Source organism: Phascolarctos cinereus, unplaced genomic scaffold (genome assembly GCF_003287225.1).
Source record: "Phascolarctos cinereus isolate Bilbo 61053 unplaced genomic scaffold, phaCin_HiC Scaffold_9;HRSCAF=440, whole genome shotgun sequence".
Lineage (NCBI taxonomy): Eukaryota > Metazoa > Chordata > Mammalia > Diprotodontia > Phascolarctidae > Phascolarctos > Phascolarctos cinereus.
In genome coordinates this window covers 90,841,762-90,857,851 of record NW_027556402.1, presented here as the reverse complement: position 1 = coordinate 90,857,851, position 16,090 = coordinate 90,841,762, and positions in this window count along the sequence as shown.

Sequence of the window (16,090 nt, the reverse complement as noted above, 5' to 3'; positions counted from 1 at the left end):
CTATTTATCTATCTATCTACATATAATTTTTTCCCTCCAACTACCCTAATACTGACAAAAGTCTCATGAGTTACAAATATCATCTTTCCATGCAGGAATGTAAATAGTTCAACCTTAATAAGTCCCTTATAATTTCTATTCTTCCCATTTCTATTTTACCCTCTGGTTCTAAAATATCAGGGCAGTTTTCCTTGATAATTTCTTGAAAGATGATGTCTAGGCTGTTTTTTTGATCATGGCTTTCACCAATTTTTAAATTATCTCTCCTGGATCTATTTTCCAGGTCAGATGTTTTTCCAATGAGATATTTCAGATGGTTTTCTCTTTTTTCATTCTTTTGGTTCTGTTTTATAGTGTCTTGATTTTTCATAAAGTCATTAGCTTCCAATTGCTCCATTCTAATTTTTAATGAAGTATTGTCTTCAGTAAGCTTTTGGACTTCCTTTTCCATTTGGCCAATTTTGCTTTTTAAGGAATTCTTCTCCTCATTGGCTTTTTGGACCTCTTTTGCCATTTGGATTAGGCTATTGTTAAGGTGTTATTTTCTTCAGTATTTTTTGGGGTCTCCTTTATCAAGCTGTTGACTTATTTTTCATGATTTCTTGCATCACTCTCATTTCTCTACCCAGTTTTTCCTTTACTGCAGCCTTATCTGGATCAGATCACAGTGAAGAAAGTAGGAGTAGAAAGATTGGGTTACAAAACAAGGGAGGGGGTGGGCAGCTGGTGTATGACCCTACTGTATGATTTACAGGAAAATGAAACTTAGGCCCAGCTAATGCTAAAGCCTTAACTAAATTTTTGGGGCATAGCTTCCATTTCATATGAGAAACTTTCACTTGTCCCACACAGAATCATGGAAACAGAAATTAAAAATTAACTGGAGACTAAATAATGTAATATTAAAGAATGAGTGGGTTAGAGAACAAGTCATAAAAACAATAAATAATTTTATTAAAGAGAATTAAAATAATAAGACAACATACCAAAACCTATGGGATTCAGGAAAAGCAATAATCAGAGGAAAATTTATATCTCTAAATACTTACACCAATAAAATAGAGAAAGAGCAGACCAATGAATTGGGCATGCAATTAAAAAAACTAGAAAAAGAACAAATTAAAAACTCTCAATTAAAAACTGAATTAAAAAATCCTAAAAATCAAAGGTGAGAATAATAATGTAAGAAAACTATTGAATTAATATAATTAGAAATTAGTTTTGTAAAAAAAAATACAACTCAATGTAATAGATAAACCATTGGTTAATATGATTTTTAAAAAGAGAAAAGAAAAACAAATCACTAGTATCAAAAATGAAAATGGTGAATATACTATTAATGAAAATGGAACCAAAAGAATTATTAGGAGTTATTTTGCCCAATTACATGCCAATTCGTTTAATAATTTATATGAAATTGAAGAACACTTACAAAAATGTAAACTGCCTAGATTAACAGAAGAGGAAGTAGACTATCTAGAGAAAACTGTTTTAGAAAAAGAAATTGAAAGGGCCATAAATGAGCTTCCTAAGAAAAAAGCACAAAGACCAGATTGATTTACAAATGAATTCTACCAAATATTTAGAGATTGACTAATATGAATACTAAATAAATTATTTGGAATAATATCAGAGTCCTACCAAACTCTTTTTTTGAAATAAATATGGTACTAATACCTAAAGCAGGAGGAGCAAAAACAGAGAAAGAAAATTATAAACCAATTTCACTAATAAATATGGATGCAAAAATCCTAAATAAAATACCAGCTAGGAGACTACAACAATATATGACCAAAATTATAAATTGTGATCAAGTAGGATTTATACTAGGAATGCTGGGGTGGTTTAACATAAGGAAAGCCATTAACATAATTGATTATATCAAGAACAAAAGTAACAAAAATCATATGATTATATCAACAGATGCAGAAAAAGCTTTTTAACAAAATAAAACACTCATTCTTTTTTAAAAAAAAAACTTGAAGCATAGGTACAAATGGATTTTTCCTTAAAATAAGAAACATCTTTCTAAAATAATCAGCAAGCAATTTTTGTAATGGAGATAAGCTAAAAGCTTTCCCAATAAGATCAATTGTGAAACAAGAGTGCCTATTATCAGCATTATTATTCAATATTGTATTCGAAATGCTAGCGATAGCAGTAAGAGAAGAAAAAGAAATTTAAGGAATCAGAATAGGCAGTGAAGGAATAAAACTATCTCTTTTGTAGATGATATGAATACAAACTTGGGAAATCTGAGAGATTAAATTAAAAAGCTTGTTGAAATAATTAATAATTTTAGCAAAGTAGCGGGATATAAAATCAACCCACATAAATTATCTGCATTTTTATATATCACCAACAAAACTCTGCAAGAAGAGATGGTAAGAAATACTCTATTTAAAATGATCATAGACAGCATAAAATACCTGAGAGTATACCTGCCAAAACAAAATCAGGAACTACATGAACATAATTATAAAATAATTGTTTTTACAAGTAAAATTAGGTTCAAATAATTGAAGAAATATTAATTGTTTGTGCATGGGCAGAGTCAATATAATAAAAATGACAATTCTACCTAAATGAATCTACTTATTCAATGACATCCCAATTAATTAAATCACCAAAAAAAAATTATTGAGCCAGAAAAAAAAATTACAAAATTCACTTGCAAGAAAAAACAGCCAGGAATATCAAATTAATTAGTGGAAATAAATGTAAAGGAAGGAGATTTAACAGTACCAAATCTTAAACTATATTATAAGGCAGTAATTATCAAACTATCCAGTACTGGCTAAGAAATAGAAAAGTGGATCAGTGGACCAGAGTAAACATATAATGCACACTTGTATTTGATGAAATGTGAAGATTTAAGCTTTGGGGATAAGAATTCACTTTTTGGTAAAAAGAAAAAAATTAGGAAAACTAGAAATCAGTCTGGCAGAAATTGGGTATAGACCAGTATCTTACACTGTCTACTAAGATAAAATATATAAAGGGAGATATCATAAGTAAATTAGAAGAACATGGAACATGTATCAGATTTGTGGATAAGAAAAGAATTTATGAATAAACAACAAATAGAGAGCATTATAAGATATAATATGGATAATTTTAATTATATTACATTAAAAAAGGTTTTGTATAAATAAAACCAATGTAACCAAGATTGCAGAAAATTGGGGGGAACTTTTTAAAGACAGTTTCTCAGATAAAGGTCTCAGATCTCAAATACATAAAGAACTTTGTCAAATTTATAAAAATATGGGTCATTCCCCGATTATTAAAAAGTCAGAGGATATGAAAGGGAAGTTTTTTCATGAAGAAATCAAAGCTATATAGTCATATAAAAATACTCTGGATCATTATTGATTAAAGAAATGTAAATTAAAACAACTTTAAAGTATGATCTCACGCCCATCAGATTGATCAAAATGATAGGAGAAAATGACAAAATGTTGGAGAGGCTGTGGAAAAACTGGGACATTAATACACTGTTGGTGGAACTGCAAACTGATCCAAGTATTTTGGAGAGCAATCTGGAGTTATGCCCCAAAAGTTATAAAACTGTGTAAACTTTGACCCAGCAATACCAGTGTGTGTGTGTGTGTGTGATACATATACACACACATATACATATACACGTACATATATGCTTGTGTGTATGTGCATGTATATGTATATATGTGTATATATATAGATGTATACACATATACATATATACACACACATTCATAGATTGTGTGTGTTTGTGTTTGTGTGTATGAAATGGTGGCTTTCTCTAGTATGTGGTAGTGAGGGAACAAGGGAAACAGTTCGGAACTTAAAATGTAACCAAAAAAATACATTTTAAAGACTTTCTGAGCTCCATTTCCTGCCCTTTCAGGTGAGGCTGTGTCTGCAGACATTGGACCATTGCAGTTAGTGGTTATAGGGCTCTAACAAAAGTGTGTATCAACACTATGCTCCTTTACACACCAAATTTATTTTTTTTAAGATAAGAAAAAAGTGCAGCTTTGCACGTTCTTATCCTGAAAGGTGTGCCTCCACCTCTGGTCTTTCACAATAATAGTTCTCATCAATTCATTTCTATCTTGAGTGCCCAATTAACTTCTAATACATTCCAGGAGGCTGAGGTAATTATAATCTCTAGCACAACAGTGGAGAATGACAGTGTAGAGCCACATATAACTTTGGTCTTAATTTCATCTGTCCCATCTCAAGTTTTCTAACATGAAGTATTTATCGGTCTTTTAGTTATTAAACATAAGCCACCTGACTACCTTTTGCCAGCCTAGGACTACTAACATCAAATGTCATATACACAAAACACAGAGTCAGGATCTATAAATATATTGAAACTTATACTCTAGCTTAAAGAAAGTAGTCCCAGCATCCTTTGTAGGATGCTCTTCTCAGCACTTCACTCTGAGATTTAGGTTAAGATTTAGAGTGCAGAGGCAATGTAGGGGATAGTGGCAATGTCAAAGGGTTCCAGGCTACTCAGGGTCAAGGAGGATGAAGTACTGGGAACATTTCTTGGGATGCAAAATGTTAGAAGATGATTTATACTTTTTAAACCTCCAGAAATAAAAATGCCACTGGAAAGGATTATCTGGAGCCATAAAGGTTGTTTTAAATCTCTAACAAATTCAATCAGATCTCTTTTAAAAAGGAGCAATTGAAAACCCCGATTTCTTGCCAGAAAATATGACAAAGGAAAGAAAATTCATTGTGAGTGAATAGTTTCAAAGCAAAAGTTTGTTAGGAACTGATAAAATAGGCATAAGGTGCTTCTTGCCATGGCAAGTTAAGAACATCAGGTTTTACTTAAAGGGCTAAGCTAGATTTACTTAAAATGCTAGGTTAGATGGCTGATGCCATTGTGCTAGATATTTAATATATGCTCAACTGATTAATTGAGGTAAAAATAAAAATCTTTATTGACATATAATTTGAAGAAGTTAACAACTCAAACCGGAAATTTGGAGCCATCTCCAACTAGTTCTTAAAAGCCAATTGTTAAATTTTCAGTGAGAGTATTTACACCTCAGAAATCAGCAAAAGCTACAAATCAAGGCTTGATTTATTGCTTTGTTGATTGGCTAAGGACTTAAAGTGATGGAGAAAATTTTAATAATGCAGATTAAACTTTAAAGTGTGCTACATATACGTTCCCCCCACACCCTGAAAGCTGGTTGTTAAATATTTACCACCACATCCCTGAGATTTTTGGTTGTCCTTGTATGTTTTGGGAGGTGTGATGGGGCATGTGTACACGGAACTTATGCACAATGTTATTAATTGTGGATTGGAAATGGGGAAGCAAGGGAGGAAACATGTGGAAATATGTGCAACTGTCAGTCTTTGCCTATTTTCTCCAGCAGACCAGCTCAGAGGCCCAACCTAGAGTAATTAAAATAATCATGTTTCTACTTGACCAGGACTATGGATCTTATGATGTTGTTCTACTTATTCCAACTGAAGCCCTTAATAGAGAAAAAAAAAGATTTGTACAGATGTGTCTGTTCATATTGCTGGACTTTGCCTGCAAAATGGATGTAGAAATAATGCTACAGTCATTACTAGTGCAATAAAAGTCTTGCATGGCTACAGGGTTACATAGTAATAAGCATGTGACGATTATCATTCTGTTGTTTCCTGACCCCATTCATAGGAGTCACATTTCCATTTCCTGACTCACTGCTATTGGCTATACTAACTGCCACACTTTTTTCATCCTGTATCATACACTCTTAATAGCTAAATTCCAGAGATGCAGAGTTCAGTTAACAGTTTTCAGCAATGTTTTGCTTATAGATGGCACTCAATTATATAATATATCTAGTTTTCAGTTGCCATCTGCTAAATGTAGCATAATCTGCTGCCTATTTGAGGATCAAATGAGATAATGTATTAAAGCATATGAAATAATGTATGTAAAGCAAATGAGATAATATATATAGAGTCCTTTGTGAACCTTATGGGAATTAAGACTACACCTATTTTTTTGAAATTTATTTTCTGGTTATAATCAAAGATAGGCATGAAACCTAAAAGTAACCTTGGAAATGATCTAATCTAATCATTTATTTCACGGATCAGGTGTCAAGACCTACGGAGGAGAAGATTCTTACCCAGGTAACATACAATAAATATTAAGAGCAGAGCTAAGATTTGAACTCAAATGCTTTGATTCCAAATCTAGCATTCGTTCCACTATGCACAATGATCTCCATTTTGGGAATGGTAATGAATTTTTTCTCTTCTCCTGAGCCCTCAGTTATTACTTTATATTTCATATTTCATCTCTCTACTAGACTTTAAGCTCTGTGAGAATAGGACCATGTCTTATATAAATGTATCTCCTTAAGGACTGAACACAATTCTGTACTCACAGTAGGCATTTAATAAAAGTTTGTTGAATTGAAAATATAAAACCAATCTAGTATCTTTGTAAAAAGTAAAAATAAATCAGTAATACTCACTTTATTTTTTAAAAAGTTTTAACAATGCCTTTTGCTTTTTAAACCATAGTAATTTCCCTATGTACAATCTATCCCTCATTGAATCAAGCCATGTAACAAAGAAACACCTTTTAATACAACTGATTAAGAAAACATGTTCATGTTAGATAATAGATGGACCATTCTGCACCTATAGGCCACACCTCTCAGTTAATATTAGAAAAGCATGTTTCATCATTTAGTCTTCAGGTCTCAGATTGTTTATTACATTTAATTTGAGTTCAATTGCCTTTCAATGTTACTTTCATCTATATTTTCATATACATTTAATCAACATTTTGCATCTTATTCTCCTGGTTCTGCTTACTTCAATCTGCATCAATTTGTGCAAAGCTTTCCATGTTTCTCAGAATTCTTCATATTTATTATTTCTTACTGCTCAGCTTTGTTCCATGCTATTCATATATCACAATTTGTTTAGTGATTTCTTATTGATGTCTTATTTTAATGAAATTTGTTACTTTACCCTTAGGTAGAACTCAGGACTAATAAGCTTATTTTATGTATGTATTCATTACTTTACAACAATTCACTTAATAGACTTTAAAGATAGTGAATTTGTGTATTTAATTACAAATTCACTCAAGTGTACACAAAACATATAGAGTTTTGGTATAATTACTTTGTACCATTTGTTTTGGCTGCCATCTTGTATATTTGTTCTGGCTGCTGTTGCCAATTAGAGTTCTTACCCCACTTTCCCCAAGTGCAGGCACATGACCAATATTTTACAATAATTCAGTCACATCACTAGCCTCAGAAAAATATAATTTTGATTTATTAATACTAAATGATAATAATATTCATTTGTTAATTAAATAAATCATTAGGTTTCACTCCACAATTCAAGAAACTTTTCTTTCTGTTGCTAAAGGCATTGTGCTGGGCTCTGAGAATTCAAAGATAAAAATTTGCCTTCAAGGAACTTGTAGTCACTAGAATGAGTACATCAAGTACACAAATGATCATAATACAAGGTAGAATGTGATGAAGTAAAAGAGAGACACCAAGTACTTCAAGAAAATTTGGGAAGAGAGAGATCAAAATTAGCTTGAGAGAAGGTTTCTTGGAAGAATGGGCACTGGGCTGATCCTTAGAGGAAGACAGTTATCTTGAGAGGCAGAAATGCAGCATAGGTGCATACAAGCAAGGGGGGGTGAGCTTGTAGTGATGCACAGAGGTGGGAGAGGACAGGGCAGGATTGTGGAACAGTTAATTCAGTTTAGTTGGAATTGAGAGAGCATACGACAGAGAATATTGTGACATAAGACTAGAAATGTCGAAACACAGTCAAATTGTAGAGTGTTAGATTCCAGGTTAAGGAATTGCATTTCAGCATAGGCAAGACAGAGCTCTTGAAAGTTTTTGAAAAAGGTATGATATGTTCTGACCTATGCACCAAGAATATTATTTTGCCAGCTATATGTAATGGATAAGGGAAATGAGGGAGATGGATAAGAGAGACTGGAGGCACTGATATTGGCTGGGAGGTGATAAGACTGAAAAAGAGTCCTGGAAAATATACCCTCTATAGAAGCAGTAATCATTCTCCAGGCTCTATGTGAGCCTGGATGAAGTCTCTCATAAGATTGTCCCATTCCCTTTGCTTTGATTGCATGGTCATCTAATAACTTTATATTTACAAATCCATTTTTTGAGGTACTTTAATGCCAGGAAGAGAACACTGGTAAGTTAAGACCATATTTTTAAGAGCTTTAAATGCCAAATAGAGGCATTTTGTCTTTTACTAGAAGCAATAGGAAGTCATTGAAGTTTTTTGAGCAAAGAAATGACAGTGTTTCCTTGGATTCCCATAATGCTGCTAGTTGGTATGCAAGAAAAAAGGGGGGCAGGGGTAGGAGAAGCCAAAAGGGGCTATCTGTCTCTGTCATTCTCCTGTATTCCTATCTTTGTTATGCCTACTGGCCAAAAATGCCAGTCTCTTTATACTTATTTTTGTTAACAATACTTTCATTTTCTCAGTTCCCCAGGCTTAAAAACTCTGAGTCATTTTTGACTCCTGTCTCCTTCACTTCCAATTAGTCACTTGATCCTATTGGGTATTTCTCTTCCCAGCATGTCTTGTATGCGTCTCTTCCCTTCCATTCCAAGTGTTACCATAGTACTTGTAGACCTTGTTATTTTGTACCTGGATATTTTATGAATCTCCTAACTGGTCACCCTGTTTCTAAGATATTCTCTTTCCGATTTATTCCATGCATAGCACCAGATAATTTTAACTAAAGCACTACTTTGATCATATTTTTCCTCTGGCAAAATATCTTCAGCTGCTCCCCGTTGCCTACCAAGTAAAGTTCAGTCACCTTATTCTGGTTGGCACTCAGGGCTCTCCATGATCTTTTTCCAACCTATCTTTCTGGCTTTACCTTTTACTACTTTTTTTTTAAGGCAATTGGGGTTAAGTGACTTGCTCAATGTCAAGGGTTTGGTCTGAGGTCGGATTTGAACCCAAGTCCTCCTGACTCCAGGGCTGGTGCTCTATCCACTGCATCATCTAGCTGCCCCCACCTTTCACTACTTTCTTATACAAACTCTATACTTCAGGCAGATTGGTCTACTGGTCATTCCTCAAACACATCTTTTACCTTTTTTGCCTTTGTTCATGCTTTTCCATCTGCTTAAAACAAATACCCCTCCCCTTCCTAACCAAATTAAGGCCCAGCTCAAATTTTTAAAAATACATATTTTATTTATTTTTGCTCCTTCATTCATCCACCATTTATGTGTAAAATCACAGTGCTAAGGGGTAGGGGAGAATGTAAGCTCCTTGAAGTCAGGGACCATACTTTTGCCTTTATCTGTATCTGCAGTGCTTAGCACAATGCCTGACACATAGTTAAGCGCTTCATAAATGCTTGTTTATTGACTGATTGAGATACAAAGATGACTGAGACACAAGTTCTGTCTTTGTGGAATTTAAAATCTAGATGTGTGGATAAAATACCAAATCTTGCAGGCAATTAATTATTGGAACTATCAATCAGCAAGCATTTAAATTCTGCTATGTTCTTGACAGTATGCTTTGAGTAGGTATAGCTTGGTATAAAATAGGCCCTCAGTGCATGTTTGTTAAATGAATGAATATATATATATATATATATATATATATATATATATATATATATACACACACACACACACACACACACACACACACACACACACACACACACACACAATATGTATACATATATACATCCCTTGATAGATAGATTAGATAGATAGGTAAATAGGTAGGTAGGTAGATAGATATACAGGCTTTTTATGGAGAAAGGCATAAGATGGATTCCAAAATCTGGGCACAAGTTTAAGAAGTAGCTTTCTGAAATTGAAATTAATGAGTCTCCACATGCAATGGCTGAGAATAGATGTAATCCATCCACCATTGTTAGAAGTAGCCTGCTTGTGAGAAAAAAGTAATCAAAAGTCAGTCGCCATCAACCTCTAACAGTAGTGTAAAATGAACTGGAATTTTGGAAATTATATCATGTTATAAGCACGTGATATCACACTAAAAAGGTGTTGGTGATTGACAAGGGATATCGAAAAAGAAAAACTGGAGAATAAAAATTAGGCTTCTCTGCTTACTGTACATCTGAAATCTCCTTGACATCTTGACATCAACTTATTCTCTTCTCTTGTACTCTTTGAAGAGGCCAACCCCTTGGCCTCTTATATCTATAATTGTACCCTTGATCTCATCCCTTCCTATCTCCTACAGCAGACTGCCCTAACAATCATCCCCTTAGACAAAGGAAAGGGGTAGTATATATATTGAACAAGCATATTCTGATCACCAGAAAGATATACTATCACTCTCAGGATTTGGAAACAGGGAGAGCTGAGTTCAAACTCTGCCTCAGGCACTTAAGAACTGTGATTCTAGGGGCAGCTAGGTGGCGCAGTGGATAGAGCACCAGCCCTGAAGTCAGGAGTACCTGAGTTCAAATCCGGCCTCAGACCAAACACTTGACACTTACCAGCTGTGTGACCCTGGGCAAGTCACTTAACCCCAATTGCCTAAAAAGAAAAAAAAACCTAAAAAAAAAAAGAACTGTGATTCTGGAAAAGTCATTTAATAATAATAATGATAGCTAGCATTTATATAGAACTTTAAGGTTTGGAAAGCACTTTACATGTGTTAAATCATTTGATCCTCATAACAAACCTGTGAAATAAGTGCTGTTGTTATCCTCATTTTATAGATGAGGAGATTGAGGTTAGGAGGGGTCAAGCAACTTGCCCAGCTAGTATCACCCAACTATTGTCTGAGCCCCTTAGCCTCATTTTCTATCATATGTAAAATAGCGATAATAATGGTAACTATAGTACAGAGTTGTGAGGATTAAATGAGATATGCAATACGTTTTATAAATCTTAAAGTACTATGTAAATGGTAGATATTATTATTATTATTATTATTATTATGTTCCTCCCTTTTGTCACTGCTTGAATAAAGCTCCCCTTTACACATATTAGGCACTTCATAAATGTTTATTGATTAATTAATTAATTGATCTCACCTTCTCAGCCTAGTCTCTCACCCTTCCTTTCTCCCAGTGTCACTAAAGAGCAGGATATAAGCTCTGGAATAGTCGAGTAGAAGGAAAGGGGAGAGTGGAAGGTAGAGGGGAAGAGTAGAAAATTGGGAAGAACTGACTAAGAAGGGCTAAAAGATCATTCTCCATGCTTTTTATGAACCTCAAGTAAATCTATCATAAGACTCTCCAATGCCTTTTGCTTATCATATGATTATGTACCAACTTTGTTTACAAATTTCATTTTTCTAGACCCTTTAATTCCATGAATGAAATTATAAGATCATAATAAACAAGGAAACTGGATCAGAAAGTGATTTATGATTTGTCCAAGATCCCAGAAAGAATTTTACATATATGAAAACAGATCAACTGATCTCCAACCCAACTTTCTCTCCCCTACACCATGCTATTTTCACTAGCAGATAGGTATTCCAGTCATGAGAAAGGTAAGATACCTTAACTTCCAAAGATGTGCCAGGCCTGTGCTTTGCTGTCATGGCATTTGAAAACCTATCTCCCCCATGAAAAAGAGGCAGAGGAAAAGGTGAAGGAGTAAGTGTGGAATACTGACCAAAGAGGTCAGTGTGATTTTAGACCTGTGATTTTAGTGCTATTGGAAACTCTCCGGTGAGGAAACTTCTACCAATGAAGGTTGGCACCTTTTCTGTAAATTACATAGTCTTAGAGAGTTGCCTAGAGCAGGAAGAGGTTAAATGACTTTTCCAGAATCACACAGACATTATGCATCAGCAGGAAAACGTGAACTCAGACCTTTGTGGCTCCAAGGTCAGCTTTCTATCCCTTATACATTGCTGCTCCTTTGCTGTCTCAATTGTATTTGTAGGATTACTACATTAATGGAAAGCCTGATACATATTAATAGGAAGACTTCCATTGAAAATTTGTATATTGGCATCTGATTTACAAATCGATCTTTTATGAGTTTGATTGAGGACCAGACCCCCGTGGTGAAACAATCTCTCCCTTAAATTTCTCACAGTCCTTTGCCTGGACCTCTCCTTTGCATTTCTCATGATCTCCCTGGTATCATAGCTATTAGTGCTCATCTTCTCCTTCATTAGGTGATAAATTCTTTCAAAGAAAGATCTATGTCTCATCACTCTTTGTATGCCCACCACCTAGAGTCGGGCCATATACATAGCAGATACCTAATAAATGTTGAACTGAATTTGTTGACATGCTTACCAAGGGCAGCTGTCCCATGAGACCCAGCCAGAAGCAGCCAGCTGGCTTTGCCTTACATGATAACACATGACAGCTGGCTAAAATTGAGCCTAATTCTAAAGGTTTATGGATTGCCATCTTTGTAGTATGGACAATAAATGAGGCATGGGGTTCATATTCGCACAGTTTCTCATGCTGTGCTATTCTTATAAGCTAAGATACATCCATTTGTTTTCCTCTTTAAGGAAATCAGTTTTAGAGTAAACTTGCTTGGTATTGTGGTTATACTCCAGCCTCGGAAGAGGCTCCAAAGAATCTTTGGGGTTCACCTGGTTTAGGTCAAATGCTTACAACATAAGAATTTTACCCAGATTCCACACATATAGTGGGAAGAGAACTGTTCTAGGAGTTAGGAAGACCTGAGTTATAGCCCCAGCTCTGCTTAGTAGTATTAGCTGAGGCAACTTAAACAAATGATAATAATTTAATAATGGTATAATTCTGTTGCCTTACCTCTAAAATAATGAAATCTACTTGGATCATCTCTGTTCTCTTTTGTTCTGAAAATATAAAAATTTTGTGAAATCTGAGATTTTGAAAGTTCTCACATGTGAATTTATTGCGTCTGTGGATTAGAACCTTCTATAATGAAACAATTTTATGAAAAACAATCCAAGGAAAAATCTAATTCATTTAACAAAAATTTGCTATATATCCAATTTTGCTGCAATACATCTATTTAATCACTTAAGGGCCATCTGTATTCTATTGACTAGATACAAGGGTAGGAAATCTGTGGCCTTGAGGCCACATGTGGCCCTCTAGGTCCTCAAGTGTGGCCCTTTGACTGAATCCAAACTTCACAGAACAAATCCCCTTAATGAAAGGATTCAGTCAAAGGGCCATACTTGAGGACCTAGAGGGCCACATGTGGCATTGAGGCCACAGGTTCCCTACCCCTGGATAATATTATTTCTCCAAGTGGCAAACCACTCACATACCCAATGAGCTCATAGGATCATGTTGTTGTTGTTGTCTTTGTTATTTGTCCTTCATTCTAGAAGAAGATCATGACATCAGGGAGGTGATGCCATGACATGCAAGTGAATTGGATTTAAGTGAGGGGAGGCTCTTCTAAGTTATCAGCCTCACTTTCTCCTCTGGAGCCATCTGGGTCATATAAGTTAGAGCTAGAATGGATCTTAGAGGCCTTTGAATCCAACTAAATCATTTTACACATAAGGGTAAGATAAAAATCACCTCCCCTCCAATTAGATACATTTATTAAGTGTGAAGACATCTCAATTGTTCACTACGTGTGAACATAGCCTGGATAGCTACCTCAGTATAACAGGAAGTCTAGAATGGCTGAGGGATTTGATCATACCTTCTAGAGCCTATATAAAACTTAGCTGAAACAGAAAGAAATTCTAATATCTGGATATAGAGAGAAGAGAGAACCACTACTGAGAAGGAATATCTTTGGGGCAAGGAGAGCCCCTTTATTTTATTCTAGGTTTTCCTGCCCCCCTCCTCTTCCTGAAGTAGTACTATGAAAGCTTGGAAGCTTTCAGGGGATTTTGGGCTTCCCAACAGCGTCTCAGCAGAGTCCCTAGAAGAGCTGATAAAAATATCAGTACTGGGAGTCAAGGATAGAACTAGACCCACATTAAAGGCCCTCTTAAGAGTCCAGAAGGAAAACTACCTAAGAGGAACACCATGAAGACCCCAGCAGAAGTACTTCCATGATCTGTAAATTGCCCCTTTGCTACATGTGCTCTCTAAGCTTGAGCCCACTCTCCCCTGAACTCTATCTGTACTTGTGGGAGAGTATGTTACATACTTTGGGGGGGAGGTTTGTAACAACTATTCTTACTATACTTTCTTAGCAAAAATCCCTTTCTAAAAACTAATTGATTCTGACCAAGTCATTGATATCAACTGATAATCAATCAGGTCAGAAACATACTTAGTGTGGGTTCATGAGCAATAGAACTAGAAATACATACTTCAATCCCCACCCACTCCCACCTCCATCAACTGAATTACCTTTATGTTAGGAGAGACCCTAGCTTTGACCAGCATCTTGTTCATTCAGGTTTGATGATAGGACAAAATAAGGCGCTCTGAGATCACTGAGCACTTAACAAAACAAAACAAAACAAAAAGTTTATTTAGGCCTAGCATAGAAAGGATCTCCAAAAAGGATATAGTAAATGCCACTCCCCCTCCTCCATCTTTTTCTAGATTCTTAGGACAACTACCATGTCTGAAGGGAGCTTACTCAACATGAGTGGGCTTTTTATGACCTTAGGTGTCCAAGTGGTTTATCCATAAGACCAGAGCCTACCAGGAAGCTGCTTCAAAGGAGGTACAGCTTGAGCCTTGCCTCACCCCAAGCCAATCAAGTCCTAGCTTTTTGATCTTTTGGTGAAAAGTAGCCCAGCTCATTGAGATAAGGGTAGGGGGAAACCCCTGGTACATTTCTTAATCAACAGATAATAAGAGTTTAGTCACTATCATTTTAGGATCAATCAATTTTTTGACATTCAAAAAGAGTTTTCATAATCAAAAAAGTTTGGAAACATTTTTCTTGGTCCCACAAGAATAATTGTAATTTCTCTTTCACCCATCTTTGCTAGAAGATCACTATTATGGGTCACATACTCTTTGGTCCATACTGGGTTTATGCCAGTATCTTTGTAAAGGTGGGAAAGTTTTGGGTCCCATTATTACAAGTCAAGTATGTCTCTACCCACTTGAGATCCATAGTGCTTTTATACCTACCCTGTATCTGGGCTTTTACGTAATTGATATGTGAAATGCACATAACAACTGACAAGCCTGAGAAACAAATCTGTCAAAGAAGATTAAGAATCAATATCAGTAAATTGTTCCTTTGTCAGCAAGGAAGCAGCTAGGGGATATTTGATTTAAAATTTCAGGTAGTGATGTGTTGGATAATGGGAATAGTTGAGATAAAAGTGACTTCTACTGAACGAATCTAAGTCAAAAAAGTGTTCATCAAAGGTTGACTTTATGCCTATATTGGTGCTAGGTACTTTAAACCCATCCCTGGAAGAGAGTCTACTAGAAAATTCATAACCAGGTCTACCATGAAATTGCTATTTCCTCTTCCATCAGAAGTATTCACTCAATCAACATGCATGTATTAATCACTTACTAAAGCTGAGAACCAGTTTAAGTGCTAAGAATACACATGACGTGAAGAACCAGTGAGTGACTACTGTTATTATGAAATATATCTCTCTTCACCTATCTGACAGCACTACTGCCATATTAGTCTTTGAAAAGCACTGTTCTGCTCAATAAGTCAATCATTTCCCATTGTCTGGGAAGGAAAATTCAAATTTCTGGGCCTTACCGTCTTATCCTTATATAAGGATTGTTTATTTTATTTTATTTTTTGGTTTTGTCTATATCCTCAGTACCTAATACATGGTAATAATGATAATAGCTTACATTCATATAGTATTTTAAGGTTTGAAAAGCACTTTATAACATCTAAACCTTACAACAACCCTGTGAGAGAAGAACTACAGGTAGAATTAGCTCCTTTTTCAAATGAGGAGTCTGAGGCTCAGAAAGGTCATGTAATTTACAAGTATCTAAATGGGTATTTGAAACCAGGGTTTCATGACTGTTAAGTACAGCACTCTATTAACTATGTCACGATGTTTCATTTGTTAGTAGACGTATAATAAATGCTTATTGGATTGGATTGAATTGGCCAGCAAACCAAAATCATCCATAATTTAGTACCAGTCAAGTTATTCCGTGTGACCTTGGACA